The 14,286-nt window shown below is 35.1% G+C and overlaps 1 protein-coding gene across 11 annotated transcripts in view; it reads right to left on the bottom strand.

The window, feature by feature from the left end:
* EYA1 (EYA transcriptional coactivator and phosphatase 1) overlaps window positions 1-14,286 on the bottom strand; it is a 326,842-nt gene that overhangs the window by 154,632 nt on the left and 157,924 nt on the right. For 2 of the 11 annotated variants that reach the window (XM_057532331.1, XM_057532333.1), the window contains exon 1: window positions 4,209-4,690. The exons of the other annotated variants lie outside the window; for them this stretch is intronic. The gene's annotated coding sequence lies outside the window, so the exon portion shown is untranslated. Of the gene's footprint in view, window positions 1-4,208; window positions 4,691-14,286 lie in introns of those variants that run through there. 11 annotated transcript variants of the gene reach the window in all.

Raw genomic sequence — 14,286 nt, 5'->3', positions numbered from 1 at the left:
GGTGGGCTGCTGGCCCGCAAGCTCAGGCTAACGCCTGCCTCGGAGGTAAAGAGCATTCTGCATAACGTTTAAAATGACTCAGAATTCCAAATCTTTGATGTGTATTTTCATTCAACCGGAACAGACATCAATTAGGGTTACAGAACAAAGATGAAAAAACTGAAGCATCTCAAATGGCATTAAAGTTATCCAGCCAAGCATCTTCTGTTGAGTCCTGTTATTTTTTTAATTATGATTTATGAAATTAAAAAGTACTACCTTTTTGGCAAGAATAAAGCATCGTTAAAGTCTAAATATCTTGGTATAATGTTACACGAAATTTCTAGGTATACTTTTCTAAAATATGTGCAGGACGAAAAATAATTTTAAAGAGATGCCTGAGTATTCAATAAAAGTTTCATTTTAATGCCTACAGATAGGTCATTTGGTGACAACTGGCTTCTGATATTTTTGTTGAAATTAATGTTCTCACACAAGATTAAATGTTTTCCTTTAGAAACTGCAGCGATATACCTCAAGGATAAATTTCCTTTTTTTCCTTTTTTTCCACTTTTATACACCTGGAATAAATTATAGGTGAGAACTAACTTAATTTTAAGAACTCTCTTGGCTTAATTATGTGAAAGAGTATGTAAAACATACTTTCTGTTACATATTAAAATACATTCCTATTTTAACCTTGGCTAGATAGTATCATCTTTGAAACCTAATTTTAGTTTCCTAGTATACTTTGAAAGTTTGATTATATTTATATTTGAGGTTTAACCTATCCTATTTAATTGCAAAGTCAATCTGTTAATTTAAAAAAATGAACTTCAAAATAAGAATCATTCTAACACGCTTTTTCACTGAAAAAAATGCATTTTCACAGCAACATACTTTTTTTTAGGCTAGCTGGACTCAGTCTCTACTGTACTTCGTACACTACAATTTTTGAGCCCGTATCCATGATCTTCATTTCATTAAGTATACATCAGATATATTCTTTTGTGTCTCAAGGATTATTTAAACCATGTGTTGTGTGTTACTGTTTTTAAAAATGACTCTTTAATCAAAATAACTTTAAAACAACTAATCCTCACTTAGGCTGGTCAGCTGAATCCACATCGTGGTCCAGGAAAAATAAATCTACTCTCAAGAATGCGAATGCAGACAACAATTAGACACAGATGTGAGCAAAATTAGTTACAGTTTACAAAATGCTACACTTCACATGCTTTTAGTTTTTTATGTGTAGTACAAGATTACAGTGCAGTAAGAAAACATACTCTTGTAATGACTTATCTAAAAAGAACACCTATTTCTGATTGGCGTTGATTTTCTCTTATGTTTGCCAATATCTCTGGAAGGTTCTAGGTTTTCAAGGTCTAAAAACACAATGTGCTGCAAAAATAATTAATTAGGCGCCTTTCCATTCAAAGAGAAAAAAAATATTTCATGGTTTTCAGAAAAATGCTGTTAGGCATTCAGTAAGCTCATATTTTCTGCTTTACATCCATAAACCTAGTATGTTTCTTGTCTCCTCCTAATCTGGTATTTTTAATTCAAATGCTCCTAGGAGTGCAAAAATATTTCCCAGAACATTATAAATGGTCATCTTAGATTACAATGAAGTCATTTCACTTTAATGCTTTTTAAAACTCTTTGTAGAGAATACCCAGAGTAGTGTACTGACAGAGTTGTGAAAATACAGAGAAAAAAGAGAGCAGAACTTCTTAGAATTTCAATTCAAGAATCCTCAACTAGTAACTTTGACTTCTGATTAGTTAATGAGGTCTTTTAAGTTTGCCTTTTTTCTAATTAAATTTCTAATTCTTCACAGATGTAACTTTTGTTGATGTTCAATTTGTCTCTCTCATTTTGTTAAACCTCACATAGTACTTCGCCAATCCATTGAATAGCCACATTAAATCTGTTAATACCATGCTCTTCAACCCCAGAAATTATTTCCAGAAGGCAAACTTGCTTTGAGAGATCATCAAACAAGACTTAAGGTACACATTTTATCACATTTTTCCCTACCACAGAGCTCAGGATGCAGAGCAAAATTCATGACTTTTGCACTGTTTATTATACTTTGCTAAATTACAAATCAAAAGCATCTGACAGAAGATCATGTATGAAGCCAAAAAGTTAATAATGTTCTGTGAAAAGTAAACTGTAAATGGAAAGGGATTCTAGATCTCAGCAGCAGAGAGCAAATAAAATGTAGGTACTTGTTTAAATTATGGGTTTTCCATTGGCTTTTTTGCTTGCTAGAAGCAATTTTTATAAAATGACTATAATTTTAAACTTTTTTTTCAAACTCAAAAGAAATTTTCAAAGTGAAAGTACTGAACTTATCTAAATAAACAGAGTTGGCAGGCGAGCTAGTTTTGCCCAACCACAGATCAACCTGAGTACTCCCAAATTTGAAAGACAATGGCAATTTTCTAGTCAGAGTGTATTTTATAGGGAAAAAAAATGTGCCTTAGGCAGAAGCCTGCTTTTAAATCAGAATATATTCTTGCTAAAATGTTCCTCAATCAACATTTCCAACCATGGTGTCAATGATGTAATAAAAATCTAAACCTAAAATTGAAATGAACTTCCAGGAAGAGGTAGATGTCGTTTCAGTGTTAACACCTACCTCCTTCTTTATCGGACTCCATAAAATGAATTCTTTAATACCCTTACTGATTTTAAATGTAATATACTGTATCACTTTTTAAAGTATCTTATTTAAAGAAAATGACAAAATAGAGTCCCCAGGAAAACAAAAACAAGTACGTGAACGACACTGATTCTACCTATAGACTTGATGATTGTTTTCGAAATTAGCATTTATTTAAGATGTTGAATGTAATACTTTCGATAGTTGATTAAATGGGAAGGGGTTTTATTCTCACTGCGAGTATTTTTTTCCCCAAGGTATTCTTACAAAATAAATTTTCAAATTCAAGAGGAAATTTTCTTTTGAGAAAATCATTTATTATGTCTACCAAACTCCCAGAGCTGTTGACTTCCCTTTGGCATTCTAAAACTGAACAGTGGCTCAGTTAGGCTGCCCTGTCTGTCACCACGAAGAATTTTCAGGATTGAAAATCCAGGGCTGTTTGCTCACTTAACTGAACACTTTGGGCCTTAGGAGAACTCAAGCAGCGAGAAAGCAAATATCAAATATTTGATAATGCAAAAAAGCATGACTATTCGTGTGTGCATGTCTTCAAATCCCAAACGGTGGGCGAAAAGACTCACACGCCTAAAATAAAACCTACTATGAGAGACACATCAAGAAAACAACCCCCAGCCTATAAAACTACACTATGTGCTTAACTAGCGACTTTTTGTATCCCTTGTCATTTTAAGAAATGAAACATAAAAACACTTGTCTACATTCAGTGGCAGCTCTGAATTTACTGAATTCGTGCAAAAGCTGTGCTTAAATGTTTCAAAAACTCCTCCCAAGAAATATAAGCCCATGAGTCATTAGCAATTCATATACTGATTTTGAATGACAAATATTTTAAGTGGTAATTCAAAAGTTTAAGAACCTTGTTTTTAATTTCAAGGTCCATTCAAGTCCTGTTAAGTGTCAATAAGTGAGAAATATATTAATTTGGCAAATGTTTATTATTTCACCTTTTGAAGATGAGCCCTTTACTATAATGTTTGGGAAATTTGTTTATTGAAACAAAAGGATTTCCTTCCTTAAAAAGTGGTTTCAATTTATTTTTGTTATCTGTCGTCCTTTGAAAATGTTAATTCCTTCCTCCTTTTCTCCAATCCAACTAAAATGTATAGGAAAAGTTATCTGTGTGTTGCAATGGATAAAGACAGATACCGCTTTAATCAATATCACACAGTAATAGTTGAGGTTTGTGCAGAAAAGAGATAATGGAGTGATCTCCCTACAAGAATATAGCGATGCAATATACTTATTTACATAGAGCACAACAAAAGTCATCCTTAACAATTAATTTCTAATTACCTCTTAATGATTCTAATCGCTCAGCTAATTTGGGGGTTAAAACTTATACTTTTACCATGGAACCCAGTGGCCCATAAAGCACTGGGTACAAAGTGTCATAATCTTCCCCACGCCCTAATGTTTTTCTTTTAAAACAAATCAAAACAATAACTCAAAGCGCTCCTGTTATCTTGGGCTTTGCCCACAGGACAGCTGTTGTCATTCAGAACAGTTTTTCAAACAGTCAGCTTGTACTTACAGCGCTTACATCCGCTGCATCCACCAGTTTCCTGGGCTCCTTCGAATTTTCTGGTTTAGCAAACCTCCATTCCTGACATAGTTTTGCTCCTGGGTAAGGACGCGGGAGGGCTCTTAGGGGCTCTCGGCGGAGCCCGGCGCTTCGGGCAGCGGAGCGCGTCCGCGCGGGGAAGCGGGGCCGCGAGGACCGCCGCCTGGGCGCCGCTGCAGGCTCGGGCTGCCGAGCGACTGAGCGCACACGCTGGCCCCGGCGAGAAAACCGCCACACTGGACGGCAACAGGAAGGCTCAGAGTCGGAAGTGGCACTGGAGAGTTTCTACCTCGCCCCAAACTCGCAGCCATCAGCTCCCACCGTCCTGTTTAGTCACCGCTTTGAGCCCCGCGCTCTTTCCCTCTAAACAGCAGCAGCTGATAGCATCTGAGAAGCCCAGACAAAGAAACTGCACCATCGCATCCCTCGATCTGTTGGCGCAGCCTTGTAGGTCTGCCCGCGGAGCCTCGGGGCTTTTTTTGTTTTTGCAACGCAAACCACAGCTATTCTCTTGTCCTATCCTTATTGGTTTAAATGCAACAATTGAGAGGAGCCCTGCTCTCTCTGACTCAACCTTGCTGCTCCGAAAAAATTTATTATGTAAATGAACGCGCCCCATGCTATCTGAATAAACAGCTGTGTGAGAATCGCTTCTCGGAGACACTGTCAACACACATCTCTTGCTACAGCAGCTACCAATTACGAGCTTTGGGGAGTAGTTACACGTTATCTTTCATACTTTTCCAAAACTTGTTTTCAGGCCCTGAAACTTAGGGAATCGATACTTTTCCAAAAAAAAAAAAAATTTTTTTTCCGAATGTAACAACTAACAGGTCTGGGGAAAATGAAAACTAGAATGGCCATTTCCATATTAAGTAAGCAAAGGGAGAGAAAAAGCAAACGTGTAAGCTATTATCAGTTTAACAATGAAAGCCTGAATGTTAATTCTGCAGTGATTTCTAGAATGGCAAGTTTTACAGGAGCAATTTTTTTGGATATGAACCAGATAATATTTCAGTGTTGATATTTTAAAATGATTCTGGGGGAAAAGATTTATTTTACCTAGAACTCTTTCCTTACAGTCTGTTCTTTTAAAAAATTCTAACTAAACTCAATCTATGCATGAAAGTCTACAATGCTCACCTAGGTAGTTGAGCTATTCAGATTACGACTAAATTACAGTTTAAAATATTTACTTACTATCATGTTTTAGGCAAATAAATGACTTCAGTTATTAGATCAATAACTTAACCATTATATTGATTTCAAATATTTAAAGAAGGCATCACTTACATGACTAATTATTATACTGCTTTTTGCCAGCCTTATACCATAGTTCAAATACAAATGTTTGTTTTTACTCATCATAACCAATTTTGTACTCTAAAATAGAATCTTTATACCTGTTGGATTTTCCTTAAAACTGTTTCGTCATTAACAGTAATACTACTCTATGGATCTAGTCTTTTTATTAGTAATAATAAGCATCTTCTTCGTTAAGGCTCCTGCCTTGGTATGAAAAAACATTTTAGAAATCACAGTAACTTGTTAAATGATTTTATAATACATTTCAGATCATCAACTCATAAAACAGACAGTCTTACCTTTACTTTACTAATTTGTAAATGAAAGCACCATTCCAATGCAAACAAAGAAAAAGCTTCTAATGACCAAAATTCAATATGGACTCCCCACCCCCTACCCCCCACCAAGGATGCCAATCTAAATTCCTCAGAAGAGAACACTTTGTCAAACCTAAGAGACCGCTTAAACTGCAAAGTCACCTAGGATTTCATTTTGTATGGTACCGGCAAGGAATCATGGGCTAGCCACCTACCATATTTGGGAAGCAAGGTCAAAAATCAGTTGTTTGCTATTGGATCTGTTCATGCAGCCAAAATAGAATTACGTTACCACCTACAGCACTTTCCCATACCAGAAGTATTGGTTATTCAGTATACTAGAGTATATATGCAGAAAATAAAATACAGCATGTAATGGAGGTCTCTAGTGCCGTGAGATAAAATAATTCAATCTATGATATCAAAGACCCACACAGTAACTGCTTTTGCTATCATATTTATTTCTAAGCTCCATAAAATATAAAATTTGAGATGCTGTTTGGAGAATTCAACCGTATTTGAAACTTTAAGCTATTGTGGCCATGTTTCCCATAGTTTAAAAATTATTTTAGGTATAAAAAGATAAAATATTATTTTTCTGATCCATGAAAGATTATACTGGCAAATCCAGAAGACACAAACTATATGAAGTCAGCAGGAATATCATGTAACATATCTGACTTTTATGTAATCAAATTTATCACATTACATTAGTTTTTATATTGAAATTCAATTATTTTTATTTATATAACCAAACAAGAACCATTAAAGAAATGATGCATGTCATTATGAAGAAAATGATGAAAAGCATGATGAATGTAATGTGAGCACTAATTGATATGATATAGGTTATGCTGCATAGTTATGTAACAAAGAACTTAGTCATTGGCTACAAGAAATATCCATGTATTTATTTTTTTAACCACTTATTTATTTTTTTAACTTTCCAAAAGTGTGTATCACTTTTAAATGCTTTCCTTTTCCTAAAGCAAAATTAGATGGCCTAAAAACAATCACATGCGTATCCATAAATTTTGTCTGGTTACTACCTCTGAATATCAAATATTTAATAAATACCATACAACTCACACCAAAATAAGTTATCCTCTGATAAATAGCCAAAATGTAAGCCATTACTAAGAAGACCCAGTAGTGTACTGTTAACTTCCTATTTCTAAATTTTCACAACTATAATTACATGACTTAACCATATACTTTAAGGACCAAGGTGTTCCCTAAATAAAGTCATACCCATTACAACAGAAATTAGGAAAATTTGCTAAAAATCCGCCATTAGTAAAAACAGGTGATAGTAGAAAACATTACTATCTGATATTTCCTGGAAAAATTTCAACACATAAACATATGAATAGGAGGAAAAATTTTCTAATATGCCTTTTCCACACTAAAAAATAAATTTTATCTGGAAAAGGAAAACGCTTAGAATAGTCAACTGTAACAAAATGTTTGAATACCCTCAAAAAGGACGATATCTTTCATGTATCTCCAAACAAGTTTTATCATACAGAGCAAACTGTTGTCTAGATATGTGCCTGGTTATATAGAAGTCTGCAATTTTGACAGAAGTTGTTAGTGCTGTTCAATGAACAGAGAAGTTTAAATAAAGGCATGATTACAAAAATAAATGTGCCTAATTAAAAAAGAAAAGACATGGGTAGATATAAGGGATCCATTAGAATAATCGAAAAGGTAAGTTGGAACTTTTCTAAAACGACATGAATATACAGTTGATTAATCCAATTAAATATAACAAACACTGAGAAAGCAAAAGCTAAAACACGTCTCCCTTTCCCTTTTTCCATTCCAGGAACGATAATACAGTTCTTGAGTAGTTGTGAAGTTTCCAATAAAAGATAGACTCAGAAGTTTTTTTCTTCTATTTTTGTTTACCTTTAAATCATTTTAGAATTAAGCATGCATGCAATTACCTGGTCTGATGCTCACTATCTCTTACCTCTCTGTTTCTACCATTCTTTTTGAAGATTCTTACTCAAGAATAATGGTACAGTAAGTTGCAAAATAGTATCAGCACTTAAAGATCAGTGCTTTTTCTTCAAAAGCGAAATCCTAGTTATTATTTCTTCCACATTCTTAAAATCAGTAATACCTGGAAATATTCAACATTTTGTGATTTAAACTGCTCAAAGTAGAACAGCAAATATTCCAAAATACTGTACTTCCAGTGTCTCTGCTTCCAGATAACTCTTTTTCTCATGGTCCATGCCATGGCTCTACATTCCTGGCTTTTAATGGAACCTTTGGAACAGTGTCTAGATGGCTGACATTACCATCCTTGCTGGCATGTGGAGTGGTCACTTCCATGACCTACTCTTTCCCAATGGCACGAGACCTGCAATGAGGGCCCTGCTCCCAGTAGCCTTCTGCTGAAACGTAACCAAGTAAAACATCCTCTATTTATTTTAAGAATGATATTAAATCCGCCAAACTGAATGTCTACCAGTATTTTGCTAAATGTTTCCCATTCAAATTCCAAGATGAATAGCTTTTAACAGCAAATTTAAGGAGGCAATTACTAGCTATTCACTGTACCATGGAAAATTATTGTAATAAAAATTAGAGTCTTTATACCAACACAATATGGAAATATAATCTATTTCCTGGCTCCCTAATAAGCACATTGGTTATTACATATGAATAATACCCATTTATTTATGTAGAGTGGGAGACTTGTAATCATATGTAGTAATGACTGCCTATAGGATGTTTTTTAAAAAAATTATTCTTAATAGAAAGCTTGAGCAGCACTTCTTGAAACTAATAATGATAACAAAGGCAGCAGGAGGTTTTTAAGAAGAGGGAATGGGATGATAGAGGTACTTAATCTAAAAAAAAAATAGGACATATTGGGTTTTCTCTTTTAAAATCAACTGATTTCCCAAAATGGCAAAGAGAGTTACTTTTTCTTCCTTCTGCCAAAAATATGTAAATAATTGGTCTTGGGATCATATGCTTAATCTGAGCAATAAGCTATTTTGCTTTCTCAAACTATAAAATGGATTTCTGTTGACATGAAGCAACCTAGAAAACCCAGGTTGTCTCTTCAATTTTTTTTTTCTAAGCCATGGGCAAAACCCATCTTGTCAGCACCTCCCAATACCTTTAAGAGGATCTGGAAATTTGCTCTGTGTTTTCCAGGTTTCATGACAGCTGAGTTCACAGTTTTTAAATTCTTCGGAAACGATGACTATCTCACGGAAGAAGGAAGGGAATTAGCGTTTATTGAGTGCTTACTCTGTGCCGGCATTCTATATACATTCTTCATTCATTTTAACACATAATGTAACAGCTTATCTGTATGAATCCTGTTTTATAAAAATATGCTTCCCCCCACCTCCAACTATTGGTTCTGGAATCTGCCTTCTTTCTCTAGCACCATCAAAGTTACCGCTAAACAGTAGATGGAGCACTCGGACATCACTGTGTCCTGGTTGTATCATCATTTTGGAGCAAGGTGACACCTAATGAAGTTAATAAATCCGGAAAGGTGTGTGATATATGGAAATGATATATTTAATAGAGAATAGACATCATCACTATACAATATCTGATTATTTACGAACACATATTGCAAGTTAATTTGCTGGTTCAAAAATAAAAGTACATACATTAAATGGTCCATAGGGGCAAAAATGTGATGAATCCTTAAACTTGAGTGATCAAATCAGGCGCTATATTTTTTTTCTCATTATTTACCAAAAAATGTGAATTATCTTCCTAATGCAGGATTATAAATATTCCCAACTTTTTCTTTATATTAAAAAGAGCAGCTAAGGGTCTGAGTTAACAACAAGCAATCGTATGAACAGTTCTATCAATTTCTTCCCTGTGGTAGTCCTTAATTTTATTTATCCAATGTGATATTGCTTGGATCTTAATAGCTATTCCATCATAAGCACTTGATTTATTCATCGAGGAAATAATTACATTCAAAATGCACTCCAATTCTCCTTGTGTATTTGGAGGTATAGTTTAGGTACTCAGAATCAAGAGGCTCTATTATTGCTACAAAGGATTTGCCAGGAAGGGGACAAATAAAAAAACCAAAATCTAATAACCTATAGAAATTTTTTCTTTCTTCAAACAGCATTAACTTTTCCCCCCTCTAGGCTCCCAAATCGGAAAAAAAGAGTAACCTCTAAAGCTGTTTTAGACAGAAGGTCAGAATTCAAAGGATCGGTAACTTAATCCACAGGGTGCTGCAATCACATTGCTATTGGAAACACAACCAGAAGCACCATTATTCTAGATGTTTTTATTAAGCAATGTCAATAGGTATACAATCTAGAGGTTTCTCTACTGTAAAGATTCATACTTGCAGGCGATCAAGTTGCCCTGGGTTTTTGAATTTTACTTTAGAATGCTATAGAGTAAGAAAAAGTAGACTGCATTACATGCTAAGGAAAACAATAGCTTCAGTTTGTTTGAATAGTAAGAGTACCTTTTTATGGCCAAAATGTAAACAAGGCTTCAAGTTTTTTAGTCTTTAGATGCTCATAATTAATAAGAATTCTTATTTCAGATGGCCTAATATTGGGTATATTAGACTGATTCTTTAAATTTGTAGTTCATATTCTTTGAAAAAACAGAAGTCTGGAAGCATCTGCTGCTTCTTTCAGGGATTCTGTTGTAATATCATCGATGATCTGGTTTACCTGAATTGCAAAGTAAAACCAAGTCCAGGATCAAGGTTTTTTCCTGAAATCGTATATTTTAAATGTGCATGGTTCTTAAAAACAACACCTGGTTGATAGGGAGTTACAGGCTGGTGGCTTGTTTTTTTAATCAATATAAGGAAAAACAAATAGTTTACCGAGAGGTCAGAGAGCCAGTAAAGGAGACCTCTACCGCGCGCTTAGCATCGACAGCCCCTGCTGAAAGATCCGCAAAACCCCCATTAGCTCTGGCCTCCTGGGAGAGCTGCTCACTTTCCTTCCCGTCCTTGCCTGCGAGGACGGCTCTTCCTCACCAGCAGAAAGTGGCTGGAGCGGGCTAGGGAGGAGGTGCAGGAGGGCCAGGACAAAAACAGAGCGGAAAACAAGAAAGAAGTTATTCAAGACAAGAATCAGAAAGCCAGCTGGATCCTAGGCCTTTTTTAAAGAATGCGTGTCTGTGACTTAGCCATTCTAAAGGGGAAAAAAGACAACATTTTTAGATATGCAGATTTTTGTATGTTTTACATTTACAGTACTGTTACTAGTATACTCATCTCTTTTGGGAGGCACTGCATTTGATAAATTAAAAAAAAAATGACCTAACTCTCCACAGATAAATTAATTCATGATTAATTACTGAAGATTATTTAAAAGGAGGAATCTACATCTCTAAGCTTTCTGTTTACAATTTCCCAAAATCATGCCTATTACTAACCAACGAATGACCTAGATTTGAAAAAAGATATTTTATTTATTTATTTATTTAATTTATTTATTTTTGGCTGCGTTGGGTCCTCGTTGCTGCGCGCGGGCTTTCTCTAGGTGCGGCGAGCGGGGGCTACTCTTCGTTGCGGTGCGCGGGCTTCTCATTGCCGTGGCTTCTCTTGTTGTGGAGCATGGGCTCTAGGCGCGCGGGCTTCAGTAGTTGTGGCATGCAGGCTTCAGTAGTTGTGGCATGCAGGCTTCAGTAGTTGTGGCTTGCGGGCTCTAGAGCGTAGGCTCAGTAGTTGTGGCGCACGGGCTTAGTTGCTTCGTGGCATGTGGGATCTTCCGGACCAGGGCTCAAACCTGTGTCCCCTGCACTGGCAGGCAGATTCTTAGCCACTGTGCCACCAGGGAAATCCCCAAAAAAGATATTTTAAATGAGATATTTCACGTGAAGACCTCAGGAAGCAACATATGATAATCTTGATTTCCTTCCCCTATGTTTCCATCTTCTTTGATTGTATTTCTATTACTGTTCAAGGTTTAAATGGTGCCCTTTTCCTTAAATGTGTAGAATTATTAAAATCTATCTACAGTTCAGAGGGTACTACTCACTAGACTAAAACAAATGCACGACAGATTCAAGTTCTAATTCTGGCTTCAGCACGGGTTTTTTCTGTGCCCTTTGTGGTCATATCACTTACAGTGTCAATTTATAATCTGTAAACAGGCTAAGCAATAAAAAGGATGCAGGAAGGTTCCACAACTTTCCAAAATGGCATGGGGATAAAAATGTTTACTGCTATGGGAAAGCTCTTATGGATAGTAAAATAGCAATAGAAAACTGAATTTCAAATCAATTTAATTAAACAACTATAGAATGAGTGCCCAGACAGGGCATGGTTGAGTTTCCAGTTTTAGCACAGCTTGGTACACATAATAGGTACTCGATAAGTTTTATTCAAATTAATTAATACATGCATACTTGGCTACTTGAGGGAACATGCCAGGGGTTTGTGAAAGAAAAATGATTTCCCTGAATTTCCTTTGCTTCTATGTTTTCCTTTATTTTCCTTACATGTTGTTATATTTGTGCCCCGTTGGAAACTCTAAAGTTGGACTTATCATCATAAGAGAGTTAATGTTGGTCTCATGTTCAAAACATATTTAAAATACTTTATGGAACAAAACTGAGTCATGGAAAATGTGCTAGAAATTTGCCATCCTAACATTGGGGAATAACCAAACTCTAAGAAAATTAAGAAATTAGAAGAGACCTGAAATCACTGTATTCACCTGGTGTATGTGTTTGGGTGAGACAGGAAAACAGAATAAAAAGTTAAGGTTCAGTTTTTTAAAAAAGCTACCATACAGTGTATTTTAGTTACACCCTACATATTTCTCCTGAAGTGCCCTGTTACTCCAACATCAGTTTATATTTCCTTTTTAAATTCTTAACCAAAAAATCTAGAAAAATTAATTTAAAAAATTTAAGGATACATAATAGAGTAAAAGTATCTTTGAATAAAGTCTGCATCCTCTGCCTTTCAGAAATACCTCATTGTAGATGTATCCAACAATGCTGTCATTTTAAAATTTTGCATCTTTTAGACTTCAGAAATCTAACTAACCAAGCTAGTCAGCCAGCCAGTCAGTCACTCAGCAAATATATATCATGCATTTAGTAGGTGCCAGAAATGTGGGCACTAGGAGATGAAGCAGTAAACAAGACAGACAGAATTCCCACTTATCATGTATGCATAAAAGAGAGTAGATAAATTAAAAGGTGGCCAACTGGACATGAGCATTTATTTTTTGCTTTCTCTACCAGCCCCACTAGAGCAACACTAAATAGACTTTTTTAAAAGCATAAATCCCAAAGAACTAAAAGGGAAGGTAATAAGAAAACAGTAACAAATTTTATAAGTGAAAAAACAGGCAGACCACTACTGACTGCTAACGGACTTAGCAGATCTGAGAAAGCTGAATCTAGTGTTGGCAGTAAGAAAAGCTGAAAAGCATCCCAATTTACACCACCAACTTGGATTATCTATGTCTGAGGAAAGCCTCTACCAAGAAATGTAGAAACCAAATGAATAGAGAAAAGCAACTTGCAGGAAACAGAGATCAGGCAAAAGGAAGCAAAACAAAAACAAACTCTCACTAAACTGACATCCCTCAAGAAATAAGATACTGTAACCATGAAACAAGAGAGGAAAATAATAATAATTATAATTTTTTTAAAAAGAACATCCAACAACAAAAAAGAGCCTTTAGAAATAAAAAGTAGGATAACAGAAATGTGTTATTCAATGAGGTTTGGAAAATAAAACTGAGGAAGTTTCCCAGAGAATAGAGTGAAAGAGACAGAAAATAGGAGAGAAGAACAGAAAATATAAGAAAATGAGGAGCTGTAAGAAAACCTAGTGGTCCAACATCCAAATAACTGCAGTTTCAAAAAGAGAGCAGAGAAAATAAAGGGTAAAATTTAAATAAATAATTCTAAAATATTTTCCTCGGACATGAGTTTTCGGAGCTTAAGATATACCAAACAAAACAATTGGAAAAAAAAAACATACCAACTGATATTGTTGAGAAATTTCAAAACACTAGGAGAGAGGGTAGCACCTATAACCTTCTAGATAGAAAAAAAAGATCACATACAAAGCATGGGTCATGACTTCAAACTTCTTAATTGGAACATGTATTTCTAGAAGGTAATAAAGCAATGTTTCAAATTCCTTAAGGAAAAATAATTCTCAACCTAGAATTCTGTATCCTAACAAACTTTATAACAAGTAAGAAAATTGAAGACATTTAAATTAAAGATATTTGCCAATATGTCAAGTCTCAAAAAATTTATTTTCAAAATATCCTTTCTCAGGAAGCTAAGAGATGATACATTCCATTGAAATATGGGAGCAAAGTTCCTTTATGAAATAAGTAAGTGAAATCGGAGAGAGAAGTCTCTAATCCTTGGTGTTGATGATAAAGAGAATTTCTAGGAGGATAGCTCTGAACCAGACA

The sequence above is a fragment of the Balaenoptera acutorostrata genome, chromosome 17 (genome assembly GCF_949987535.1).
Source record: "Balaenoptera acutorostrata chromosome 17, mBalAcu1.1, whole genome shotgun sequence".
Taxonomy (NCBI): Eukaryota; Metazoa; Chordata; class Mammalia; order Artiodactyla; family Balaenopteridae; genus Balaenoptera; species Balaenoptera acutorostrata.
This window is presented reverse-complemented; position numbering and strand designations above follow the sequence as displayed.